General features: G+C 35.7%; 1 pseudogene; it reads right to left on the minus strand.

The window, feature by feature from the left end:
- The window catches only part of LOC103192828, a 155,116-nt pseudogene extending 153,778 nt beyond the window's left edge, over positions 1 to 1,338 (minus strand).
- Between the last annotated feature and the right edge of the window lie 11,031 nt (positions 1,339 to 12,369).

The following is a 12,369-nucleotide window of genomic DNA, read 5'->3' on the forward strand; positions in this document are numbered from 1 at the left end:
AATATTGAACTTTTTTTGGTAATCAATTTGAAAGTAAATACATGATTAACCTCAAACTGAAAAAATAATTTAAAAAATTAATGTTCATATATACCACTGGCAAAGGCGAAGAGAAATGAGTGCCTCCGTGTACAGCTGATGGTACAATATTGACACGTGTTTCTCAAGAGCAAGTTAGCAGTTCATACAAATATTCTCTAAAATAAGCATGCTTTTGAATCAGCAGTTCCACAGCTCGGAATTTATTCTAATGGAAGATGTTTTGCAAAGATTTAGTCACAGGATGATCATCTCAACCTTGCCTATAATACCAGGCCCCCTAGTTTACACTCTGTAGTTACTCTCCAAACCACCTAATTCTGACTACATTAAGCTGGAAAGGTATATATTTGGGAGATACTGGATAGCCTACTGAGGAAGGCTAGTGAACAGAGAACAGAATGTACAGCAATAAGACATCCCTGGAGTCTGAGCAGAAAGAATTCAGTCTCCTCTATTTTTGTATTTAAAATGTAAAGACACAGGAGAGAACATCTGTCCCTTACTTGGAGATTGGAATGGCAAGACCCCTTAATTTACAAACTCTCAACAAACTTCCAAAAGCTGGGAGAACAGAAATTCCCTAAAAGAAAATGTAGGAGCCAATAGAATACAGTTCGGGCAGCCAAAATCAATCATCAACTATCCACCCTTAATCTCTGACAGTAGGGACATAGTTAAATGTATTATAATACACCATACAAGGAGATTATATTGAAAAGCATATTGTAAGGATCACTCAACAATATAAAAAGATACATGGTTTAGGGAGAAAAATCAGGTTAAAATACAGTTAAAATACAGTTTGATAATATGTTCCCATTTAAGTAATTTATATCAGCAATACGAAGTATGTACAGAGAAGTACATACTTCTTTGAGTGATAGAATTAGGGGAACTTTTATTTCCTTTCCTTTTATAACCAGTATGTCCCATATTTTCTAAACCTGGCATTGAATACATTTGACAAAACAAAATTTTTAAAGTTATATACTTAAAATGACAAATTTGGTAGGCAGTGAATAACCATTTAAACTGAAAATTAACATTTGACTTTTAGCTTATTAATTAAATTTGAAAAAGAGACAAAGAAAATGCTAGGTTAAAGTGGATCACCATGGAAAATTCAGTTTTATAAACTTTTATTATGCTTGTTTTAAAGTTGTTTTACTGTTAGTCAAGAGTTGTACAGCGCATAGTTTCTCATAGTTTCTCAGTATGCTTAGGGCTGACAGTTTGCTCTTACCTGGTCCAGAACAGAAGTTTTGCCTGAGGAGACTGTGGGGTTAGGCAGATCATCGTTCTGGGCTCTTCAGTTCCCTTACGTACTTACTGCCTTCTTCTTTCTGATGAAGACAAAATAGTTCTTCTTTGTAACCAGTTGAGTAGCTGTATAGCATTTTATTAGCTCTCTTGTGGCTTATTTTCAGAAGGAAGATGGGGCAATCTACTTCCGTAGAGAGATACTGCTTTGGAAACCCTCGGAGGGGTCGCTACGAGTCGGATCCGACTTGATGGCCGTGAGTTTGGTTTCGTTTTGGTGGCTTATTTGGTGTAGGATCGAAACATTAAAGACGTGGGAGTCTTGTTGTTCAGTCCCATCCTCATTCTCAAAGAAAACCAAACACACTGATACGAGAAGGTGCTTAGATACAAGCATGGCTGTGGCCAAGTAATAGATGCATTGTTTCTGGTTCGTCCTGTTCTCTTACAGTTAAAAACGAAAAAAAAAAAAAAAAAATCTTAATGGCTCAAGTTTAGAAACGTACACTCTCATCTCCCTTCTTAGTTATTTTTGTTTTTGTTTTTAAATGTTAAGTGGTTGCTGATGAAAGACATACTTAAGGAGCCATCTAATAATCATAATAACTACACATTCCCAAGCCCGATATTTCCTGCTCAAAGGTATGTTCACAAAACCAAACCCATGCGCATACAGTGTTGGGAGTGCCTGGCAAACAGCAACTCATTTTAGAACTTGGCTCATTTCTATCATAAGGGTAGCTCATTTCTATCATAAGGGTAGAGATATTTGTAGAATGGGAGCTCTTGTGGTGTAGTGCCTAAGGCATTTGACTGCTAACCAGAAGGCTGGCCGTTCAAACCCACCAGCCACTCCTCGGAAGGCAGGTTGGGCAATCCTACTTCTGTAGTGATACCATCTCGTAAACCCAAAGAGGGGGTCACTATGAGTCGGGATGGACTCGACAGCAGTGAGTTGGTTTTTTTAATTTTATTTATAAAATGAACAATGTGCCATTTTACTCACAATTTATTACATATGGATTACTTTTTCCAACTAGATTTCAATTGACAAGCCTAAATCATATTGAGTTTTTAGTAAGACACGATTATCTGAAAGACTCAAGAATGCGGAGCGTGAAGGAGTTGCTCTGTGACAAGAATGTAACAGGTTTTAAAATATCGACAAGGGATTTTAGAGATCATTTCCATCACCTCATGTTATAGATGAGGTTGGGTGGCTTCACTGATTGATGGCTCTCTAAAGAGGAATCTTGTCTTAATTGGCTTTTCTCTTCAGATGCTAATGTCAATAATTAAAAAATGGCAAAGACCCACATAACAGATTGTGATGCCATCACTGATTTACTGATGGACAATACAACTGGGCACATGCCATGTGGACTATGATTGTAAATTATTGCTTAAAGATCCAATGATAATCAGTGCTGAAGGATTCTCTTCAGTCTTATGCATAATTCACATGGCAGTGATACAGATGGAGTCACTTTACTGTTTATAGCACATTTTCGATACAAACTTAAAAAAAAAAAAGATCTTGGCCCTGCCACTTTGACAATTCAATATAAAGAAAGATATATGTGATTTCAAGTTATTTTAAAAAATACTATCAGGGTATTTCAATGATGAAAGAGATTTATTTATAAAATTAAATTAATATTGTGTAACATTGTTTTTAGAAATAAAATTTAAATTTGTGAAAAACTGAATAACATTTCCATTAATTAAAAAAAAAAAAAACGCATTTAGAACACTACATCCATTTCCTTCTCAGTTTAGACAAAATTGTAATGAGAAAATACTGATATTTTACCACCTTCAAACTTGCAGGCCAAAATATAACCACTTGTGCCTTTCTCCACCTATGTTTTGTATTTTAGGTTTGTTGGGAAATATACGGCCACTTTTGATTTCCCAATAAAGCTAATATACAAAACATAGGTGAGGAAAAGCAAAAGTGGTTATATTTTGACCTGCAGTTTTGAAGGTAGTAAAATATCAGTATTTTCTCATTATAATTAGGTCACAAAACTAAATAGAAATCTATGCAGCCATTTTAGGAAAACAAGTAAGAAAAAACTTTATTTCAAATAATACAAAAATTATTACAAAACATTATGAAAGCATAGAAGTACAGATAGGTGTTAGCTACAATTAGCAGATTAAAAAAAAATGTCAGAAAGAGTGAGTAGTATCATCACCAAGGTCATCGTCACCAACAGTTATTGGTTGTATAAAGTCATACACAACATGGTTTCATCTTACAAAATTATATGAATCAGTTGGAAGAAGATAATTTATATATAGAATCAAAGGAAATAATGATTTCTAAACCAAGCAAATAATTCTACAGTCTTTCTTAGCCAAATTATGCATTTCTCCAACATAGATAATTCATTTCCATCATCTAAGAACAATATTGAAAATGCCAGTTGATTTTTTTTTTTTTTCCCTGAAGACCTTGTTTCCTGATTGTTGGTGGCCAGCTGGGATAATCTTTTTCATCTATCTTTCAAATTTTAGCTTCTTTCATACAGTGATGGAAAATTTTAAATAAGTTCAGCAAAACAAATCATTTTTGAAAAGAAGAAATTATGGCCCAAAATACACATACTAAATCAGTTGGGTCACAAGACAGGAAATGCAATATTTTCCACATCTGAATTCTTGAGTAGTTGTGCTCAGTTTTGCTGAGCATTTGCCCTATTCTTGACAGAAACTAGGAAAGCAGTAGGGATGTTTGAGATAATTATATAGTGCACTCAGCTCTAATTTATATATAGCCATCAAGTCTATTATAGGTTCCTATTTGTGATTCTACACCTAAGAAGATTCTTGAAGTTTTCAAGTTAAATTCCTACTTTTTTGATATTATGATTCAGTTATAATTTTTTTTTCTCTTCAACTAAAACATCACTCACTTCATACTATTAAAACTCTATTGCAATATAATAAAACTATGTCTTTAGAACATACTTAGATGTGACTTTTACTTCCATGTTTCTTATTTCCTCATTATCATTTGTTCATGTACATGTGACCATGGACTTAAAAAAATGGATTTTTGATGATACCATTCACACTACATTATAAAACAATTTTTAAGATAAAAACATTGACTTCTGTTTACTTAAGTAGCAAACTACAATGTACATACCTTAAAAAAAATCAGTATATTTTCTGGAGTGCAAAGGAGTAGCATATATTATACAATCAAATATATTTTATCACATGCATGCCCTCTGTGTTTATATGAATATATGTATGTGTTGCTATTATTTATCTCAATATTCCCTCTTTGCCATGCATTATTATCCACATTTGAGAAAACAAGGTATATTTTACCTCCATTTAAAAAATATTTAAACATTTTAGCCTAGGTATTTTTGCAAGGATGTTCAAAGGAGCAATATTAGGCCAATATCTATAATATTAAATGTATGAATGTTTTAAATTAAAAAAAAAATAGAGAATATATATCTCAAGTATTATTCAGTCTCGGTTAGAATTTAACATGTAATTTGTGGGCAATGTAGACTTTTTTCCATCATAAGATAGTCTATAGTATTCCAGGAGCCAAATTTCTTTTAGAACTTATTCAATATAGGATTAGATCAAATATCCACATGTTTTAAACAAGACTTTTTTAATCCAACAGAGATTCCTGACTAACAAATATAAATCAAACAACTATAAAATGAACAAACAACTTTGGCTCCTCCATTAGTTTATTTGCTGAAATTGTATGAGCAAGGAATCTGGTGTTTTAAGAAAGGAAGAGTAAACCGCTCTTATGAACAAATGTGCAGGCATAGGTATAATAATTCTGGGTATAAGCATTGATAAAACAATGTGAAGGCAATTAATGTTAGAGCTCCTCTTGAGAATCCACGCAGCATCTGTTCAGCCGCTCCTCACAGGATGGTGTGCCAACCTCTACTCCCCAATTACCTGTGTAGTCTAGACCAATGATTGCAATGCATTAGACTGATGAGAATCAAGAGAATTGCAAAAAGATCTACTAGTAACTCATAACTTATTTTATCTGTAGAAGAATAGATAAACTACTGCATATCAAATGTAGTTTCTTTCATTTTTTTCTAGATATTCTCAGCCAACAGAGAGAGAAAAAATAAAGTAAAAAAAAAAGAGAGACTAAAATAATACTTCCTTCATGTAACAATGGCATCTAATTTTAAAAACATATTTTCATGCTGTAAAATTACATTTGTTAAATTTTCTATTCTTGGTTGACAGAGTACTTATTTATAAAACCAGAGTGACAAAAATAAGGGGGTCCAGATGAATATGGTCAATTATTTTCAAATTCAAAACATTGAGTACACCTATTTGGTGAATAGTCTAATCTGCAAAACAGATATTTTTGAAGAAGTAGTAAACTAAAAATAACCCGAGCCCACTGCCATCAAAAATATGACTCAGTGACCCTATAGGACAAAATAGAACTGCCCCAGAGGGTTTTATTAAAGTCTGTAAATCTTTTTTTTTTTTTTTCCACTTTCATTGTGGAGAAAACATACATAATACATTCAGCAACATAACAACTTCCACATTTATAGCTCAGGGACATTGATGACATTTTTCATGTTGTGCCACCATTAGCATTATCACTTTTCTTCTTTTCTTTTCTTTTTTTTTTTTTTTTAATATTACACCACCATTAGCATAACTGCCACTTGTCTGTCACTTTGTTGTACTGTGGTGGCTTGCATGTATTTCAAATACCAGCAGGGTCACCCATGGTGGACATATTTCAGCAGCGCTTCCAGACTAAGACAGACTCAGAAAAAGGAAGGGGCCATCCACTTCTCAAAGAATTGGCCAGTGAAAAACTTGTGAATAGCAGTGAAATGCTGTCTGATATATTATTGAAAAACTTTATGGATAGCCCTGAAACATCGTCCATTATAATGCCAGAAGATGAGCCCCTCAGGTCTAAAGACACTCAAAATATGACTGGGGAAGAACTGCCTCCTCAGAGTAGAGCCGACCTTAGTGATGTGGACAGAGTAAAGCTTTCAGGACCTTCATTTGCTGATGTGGCACGACTCAACATGAGAAGAAACAGTTGCAAACATCCATTAATAATCAAAACATGGAATGTATGAAGTATGAATTTAGGAAAATTGAAGTTGTCAAAAATGAAATGGAACATATAAAGGTCAATATCCTAGGCATTAGTAAGCTGAAGTGGACTACTTTTTGCCATTTTGAATCAGACAACCATTGAAGAGGAATGGTGGGGCATTCATGGTCACAAAAAATGTTTCAATATCTATTCTGAAGTACAATACTGTAAGTGATAGGATAATATCCATATGCCTACAAGAAGACCAGTTACCACTATTATTCAAATTTACACACCAAAGACCAAAGCCAAAGAAGAAGAAATTGAAGATTTTTACCAACTTCTACAGTCTGAAAGTGACCAAACATGCAACCAAGATGTGTTGATTATCAATGGTGATTGGAATTCAAAAGTTGGAAGCACAGAAGAATCACCGGTAGTTGGAAAATATGGCCTTGGTCACAGAAATAACACTGGAGATCACATGATAGGATTTTGCAAGACAAACAACTTATTCATTGCAAATACCCTTTTCAACAACACAGATGCCAGCTATACACATGGATTTGGTTAGATGTAGTACACAAGAATCAGATTGACTAGATCTGTGACAAGAGGCAACAGAGAAGCTCAATATCTTCAACCAAAACAAGGCTAGGAGCTGATTGTGGAACAGACCATCAACAGCTCATATGCAAGTTCATCTTGAAGTTGAAGACAATTAAAACAAGTCCACGAGAGCCAAAATATGACCTTGATTATATCCCTCCTGAATTTAGAGACCATCTAAAGAGTAGGTTTGATGCATTGAACACGAATGACTGAAAACCAGAGGAATAATGGGATGACATCAAGAACATTATCCATGAAGAATGCAAAAAGTCATTAAATAGACAGGAAAGAAAGAAAAGACCAAAACGGATGCCAAAAGACACTCTGAAACTTGCCCTTGAACAGACAGTAGCTAAAGCAAATGGAAGAAGTGATAAGATAAAAGAGCTAAACAGAAGATTTCAAAGAGCAGCTCAAAAAGACAAAGTCAATTACTATAATGAAATGTACAGACATGAAGTTAGAAAACCAAAAAGGAAGAACACACTCAGCATTTCTCAAGCTGAAGGAACTGAGGAAAATTCAAGCCTCAAGCTTCAATATTGAAAGATTATGGGCAATATATTGAATGATTCAGGAAACATCAAAAGAAGATGGAAGGAATACACAGAGTCACTGTACCAAGAAGAATTGGTCGATATTCATCCATTTCGGGGATAGCATATAATCAAAACCAATGGTACTGAAGTCAAAGCTGCCCTGAGGAATTGGTGAAAAACAAGCCTCTAGGAATTGACAACATACCCATTGAGATATTTGAACAAATGGATGCTACACTAGAGGTACTCACTAGCCTATGCTAAGAAATTGGAAGACTGCTACCTGGCCAACTGACTGGAAGAGATCCATATTTGTACCTATTCCAAAGAAAAGTGATCCCACAGAATGTGGAAATTATCAAACAATATCATTAATATCAACTACATGTGAAATCTTGCTGAAGATAATTAAAAAATGGTTGCAGCAGTATATTGACAGAGAATTTCCAGAAATGCAAGCTGAATTCAGAAGAGGACATGGAATAAAAGATATCATTGTTGATGTCAGATGGATTTTGGCTGAAAGCACAGAATACCAGAAAAATATTTCCTTGTGTTTTATGGACTATGCAAAAGCATTTGAATGTGTGGATCATAACAAATTATGGATAACATAGAGAAGAATGGGAATTCCAGAACATTTAATTGTGCTCATGAGGAACCTGTCCATAGACCAGGAGATTGTTGTTTGAACAGAACAGGGATACTTCATGGTTTAAAATCAGGAAAGGAGTATGTCAGGGTTGTATCCTTTTGCCAGAAACCCCCCCCCCAAAAAAAAAAAAACTCACTGCCTTCAAGTCAGATCCGAATCATAGCTACCCCTCCTTGGGTTTCTGAGGTGGTATCACTACAGTACATTGCCCAATCTTCCTTCCAAGGAGTGGTTGGTGGGTTTGAACTCCCAGCCTTCTAGTTAGCAGTCAAATGCCTTAGGCACTATGCTACCATACTTATTCAATTTCTATGCTGAGCAAATAATCTGAGAAGCTGGACTATATGAGAAGAGTGTGGTGTCAGGATTGGAGGAAGACTCATTTACAACTTGAGATATGCAGATGACACAACTTTGCTATCTGAAAGTGAAGATGACTTGAAACACTTAACTGATGAAGATTAAAGACTTCAGTCTGCAGTATGGATTACATCTCAACATAAAGAAAACAAAAATCCTCACAACTGGACCAATAAGCAGCATCACCATGAATGGAGGGAAAAATTGTAGTTGTCAAAGACTTCATATTACTTGGATCCACAATCAATATCAATGGAAGCAGCAGTCAGGACATCAGGTGACATGTTGCACTGGGCAAATCTGCTGCAAAAGACCTCTTTAAAGTGCTGAAGAGCAAAGATGTCTCTTTGAAGACTAAGGTGCACCTGACACAAGCTGTGGTATTTTCAATCACCTTATATGCATGTGAGAGCTGGACAATGAATAAGGAAGGCCGAAGGAGAATTGATGCTTTTGAGTTGTGGGTTGGCAAAGAATACTGAAAGTACCATGGACTACCAGAAGAACTAACAAATCTGTCCTGAAGGAAGTGCAGCTGGAATGCTCTTTGAAAGCGAGGATGGCCAGACTGTCTCACCTACTTTGGTCATGTTGTCAGAAGAGACCATTCCCTGGAGAAGGATATCATGCTTGGTAAAGTGGAGGATCACGAAAAAGTGGAAGGCCCTCAGTGAGATGGATTGGCACAGTGGCTGCAATAGTGGGCTCAGGTATAGCAGTTATTGCGAGGCTGGCACTGGACCAGGCAGTGTTTCGTTCTGTTGTACACAGGGTTGCTATGAGTCGGAGCCAACTCAACAGCACCTAACAATAATAACATTAGCATAAACTCAGTGCCCCATAAACAAAAGCTTCCCCTTCCCCCCTCCTTCTACTCCTGGTAACCACTAATAATCTTTGGTATATCTATGTAGATATCAATATCAGTATCAAAAGAGATAGAGATAGAGATAGAAATAGATATTGATATCTTTTATTCTCCCCCAACCTATCTAGATATTTTCCCTCCCTCCCCTCCCATCCTTGGGAACCAGCAAAGAAAGTTCCTTACATGTATAAACCTTTCTTGACAATAGTGAACTAATACAATGTTTGTCCATCTGTGATTGATTTATTTCACTCAGCATATTGTCCTCCAAGTTTATCCACATTATGAGTTATTTTGCAGATTCTACGATATTCTTTAGGGTTGCATGGTATGTATGTATGTATGTATGCATGTGCCACAGTTTGTTTATTCATTCCTCAGTTGATGGGCACTTAGATTGTTTCAATCTCTTTGCTATTGTGAATAGTGTTGTGATGAACATGGGCGTGCATATATTTATTCATGTCATGCCTCTCATTAGGATCTATACCTAGTAATGGGATTGCTGGATCAAATGGTATTTCTATTTCCATCAACAGATCATCACACCAATTTCCACAGTGGTTGTGTTATGTTCCAGTCCCACCAGCAGTGTATGAGAATCCCAATCTCTCCATATCCTCGCCAGCATTTATTATTAGGGCCTGGGTAAGATGGTATCTCATGGTTGTTTTGATTAGTGCCTAAGGCATTTGACTGCTAACCAGTAGTAGGCTGGTGGTTCACACTCACCAGTCACTCCTCGGAAGGAAGACTGGGCAATCTAGTTTCATAGAGATTCTGCCTCGGAAATCCAAGGAGGGGTCACTATGGGTCGGGAGTGACTCGACAGCAGTGAGATTGGTTTGGAATGGCTAATGATAGTGAACATTTCTTCATGTGTTTGTTGCCTGCCTGAATACCTTCTTGGCGAAGTGTCTCTTCATGTCTTCTGCCTATTTTTTAATTGGATTGTTTGTCTTTTTGATGTTGAAGTGTTGGAATTTTCTACAAATTTTAGATAAATCCTTTGTCCGATATGTCATTGTAGAATATTTTTTTCCCATTCTGTAGGTTCTCTTTTTAATCTTTTGGAGAAGTCTTTTCATGCACATAGGAATTTAATTTTTAGAAGGCCCCAGTCATCTAGTTTATCTTCTATATTAATGCCATAAATTAGGACCCTAAGTTTGTCCCTATTTTCTCTTTGATGAACTTTTTAGGTTTCACATTTAAATCTTTGATCTATGTAGCATTAGTTTTTGTGTATAGTCTGAGGTGTAGATCTTGTTTCATTTTTCTATAAATGGATATTCAGTTTTTTCAACACCATTTGTGAAAGAGACCATCTTTTCCCTATTGGGTAGATTTCAATCCTTTGTCAAAGCTCAGCTGGCTATAGGTCAATGGATCTATTTCTGGGTTCTCACTTCTGTTCCACTTGTCTATGTATCTGTCATTGTACCAATAACAGGATGTTTGATTACTGTGTCTATATACTAGGTTTTGAGATCTGGGAGTGTGAGACCTCCTACTTTGTTCTTCTTCTTCAGTATTGCTTTGCTTATCCAACATCTCTTTACTTTCCACATAAAATTAGTGATTGGTTTTTCCATGTCTTGAAAGACTGTTGACGGAGTCTGGATTGGGACTGCATTGAATGCATAAATTGCTTTGGGTAGTATTGACATTTTCACAATGTTCAATCTTCCCATCCACAAGCATGGTATGTTTTTCCATTTATGTAGATCTCTTATAGATTCTTGAAGTAGTGTTTTGTAATTTTCTTTGTATAGGTCTTTTGTGTTCCTGGTAAGATTCATTCACAAGTATTTTATCCTTTTGGTAGCTATTGTAAATAGTATTGATTTCCTTATTTCCTTTTCTGGGACTTTTTCACTTGTATAAAAGAATCCAACTGATTTTTGTATGTTGATCTTGTATCCTGCCACTATGCTAAATCTTACAGTAAGTTCCAATAATTTTCATGCTGAGTCTCTTGGGTTTTCTATGTATAGGATCATATATCATCTGCAAATCGGGATAGTTTTACTTCTTCCCTACCAATCTGGATGCTTTGATTTCTCTTTCTTGCCTTATTTCCTTGGCTAGGATTTTCAGTACAATGCTGAATAGAAGTGGAGATAGAGGGCATCCTTGTCTAGTTCCTGTTCGCAAGGGGAACGGTTTCAGTCTCTCCCAGTGAGAATATTGTTGGCTGTTGGTTTCACATAAATGCCTTTTATTATGTTGAGGAATTTCCCTTCTATTCCTATTTTGCTGAGAGTTTTGATCAGGAATGGGTGTTGGATTTTATCAAATGCTTTTTCTGCATCTATTGATATGATTATGTGATTCTTTCATTTTATTTATGTGATGAATTTTGTTCATTATTTTTCTAATGTTGAACCATCCTTGCATACCTAGTATGAATTCCACTTGGTCATGATGTGTTACTTTTTTTTATATGTTGTTGGAATCTATTGGCTAGGATTTTGTTGAAGATTTTTGCATCTATATTTATAAGGGATATTGGTCTGTAGTTTTCCTTTCTACTCATGGTGTCTTTGCCTGGGTTTGGTATCAGGGTTATACCTGCTTCATAAAATGAATTTGGGAGGATTCCATCCTTTTCTATGTTCTGGAATAGTTTGAGTCAGATTGGTGTCAGTTCTTCTCTGAATCATTGGTAGAATTCTCCAGTGATGCTCTCTAGGCTAGGACTTTTTTTTTTTTTTAATTGTGATTTGGGTGAAATTTTACAGAGAAAATTCACTTTCCATACAGCAGTTCACATACACTTTGTCTTATGACATTGACCCATTGACCACAATTTACCACAATGCAACAGCTCTACTCCTACTTTCTCCCAATAGTTACCTCTTCCCTGTGTCCATCCCTCCATGCACTCCTGCCCCCTGAGCTGTCTCCCTGTGCATAAGCAGCCCTTCTTTCTCCCATGATT

The sequence above is a fragment of the Orycteropus afer genome, unplaced genomic scaffold, assembly GCF_000298275.1.
Source record: "Orycteropus afer afer isolate SDZICR_OR568_19922 unplaced genomic scaffold, OryAfe1.0 scaffold00002, whole genome shotgun sequence".
NCBI classification, from domain to species: Eukaryota; Metazoa; Chordata; class Mammalia; order Tubulidentata; family Orycteropodidae; genus Orycteropus; species Orycteropus afer.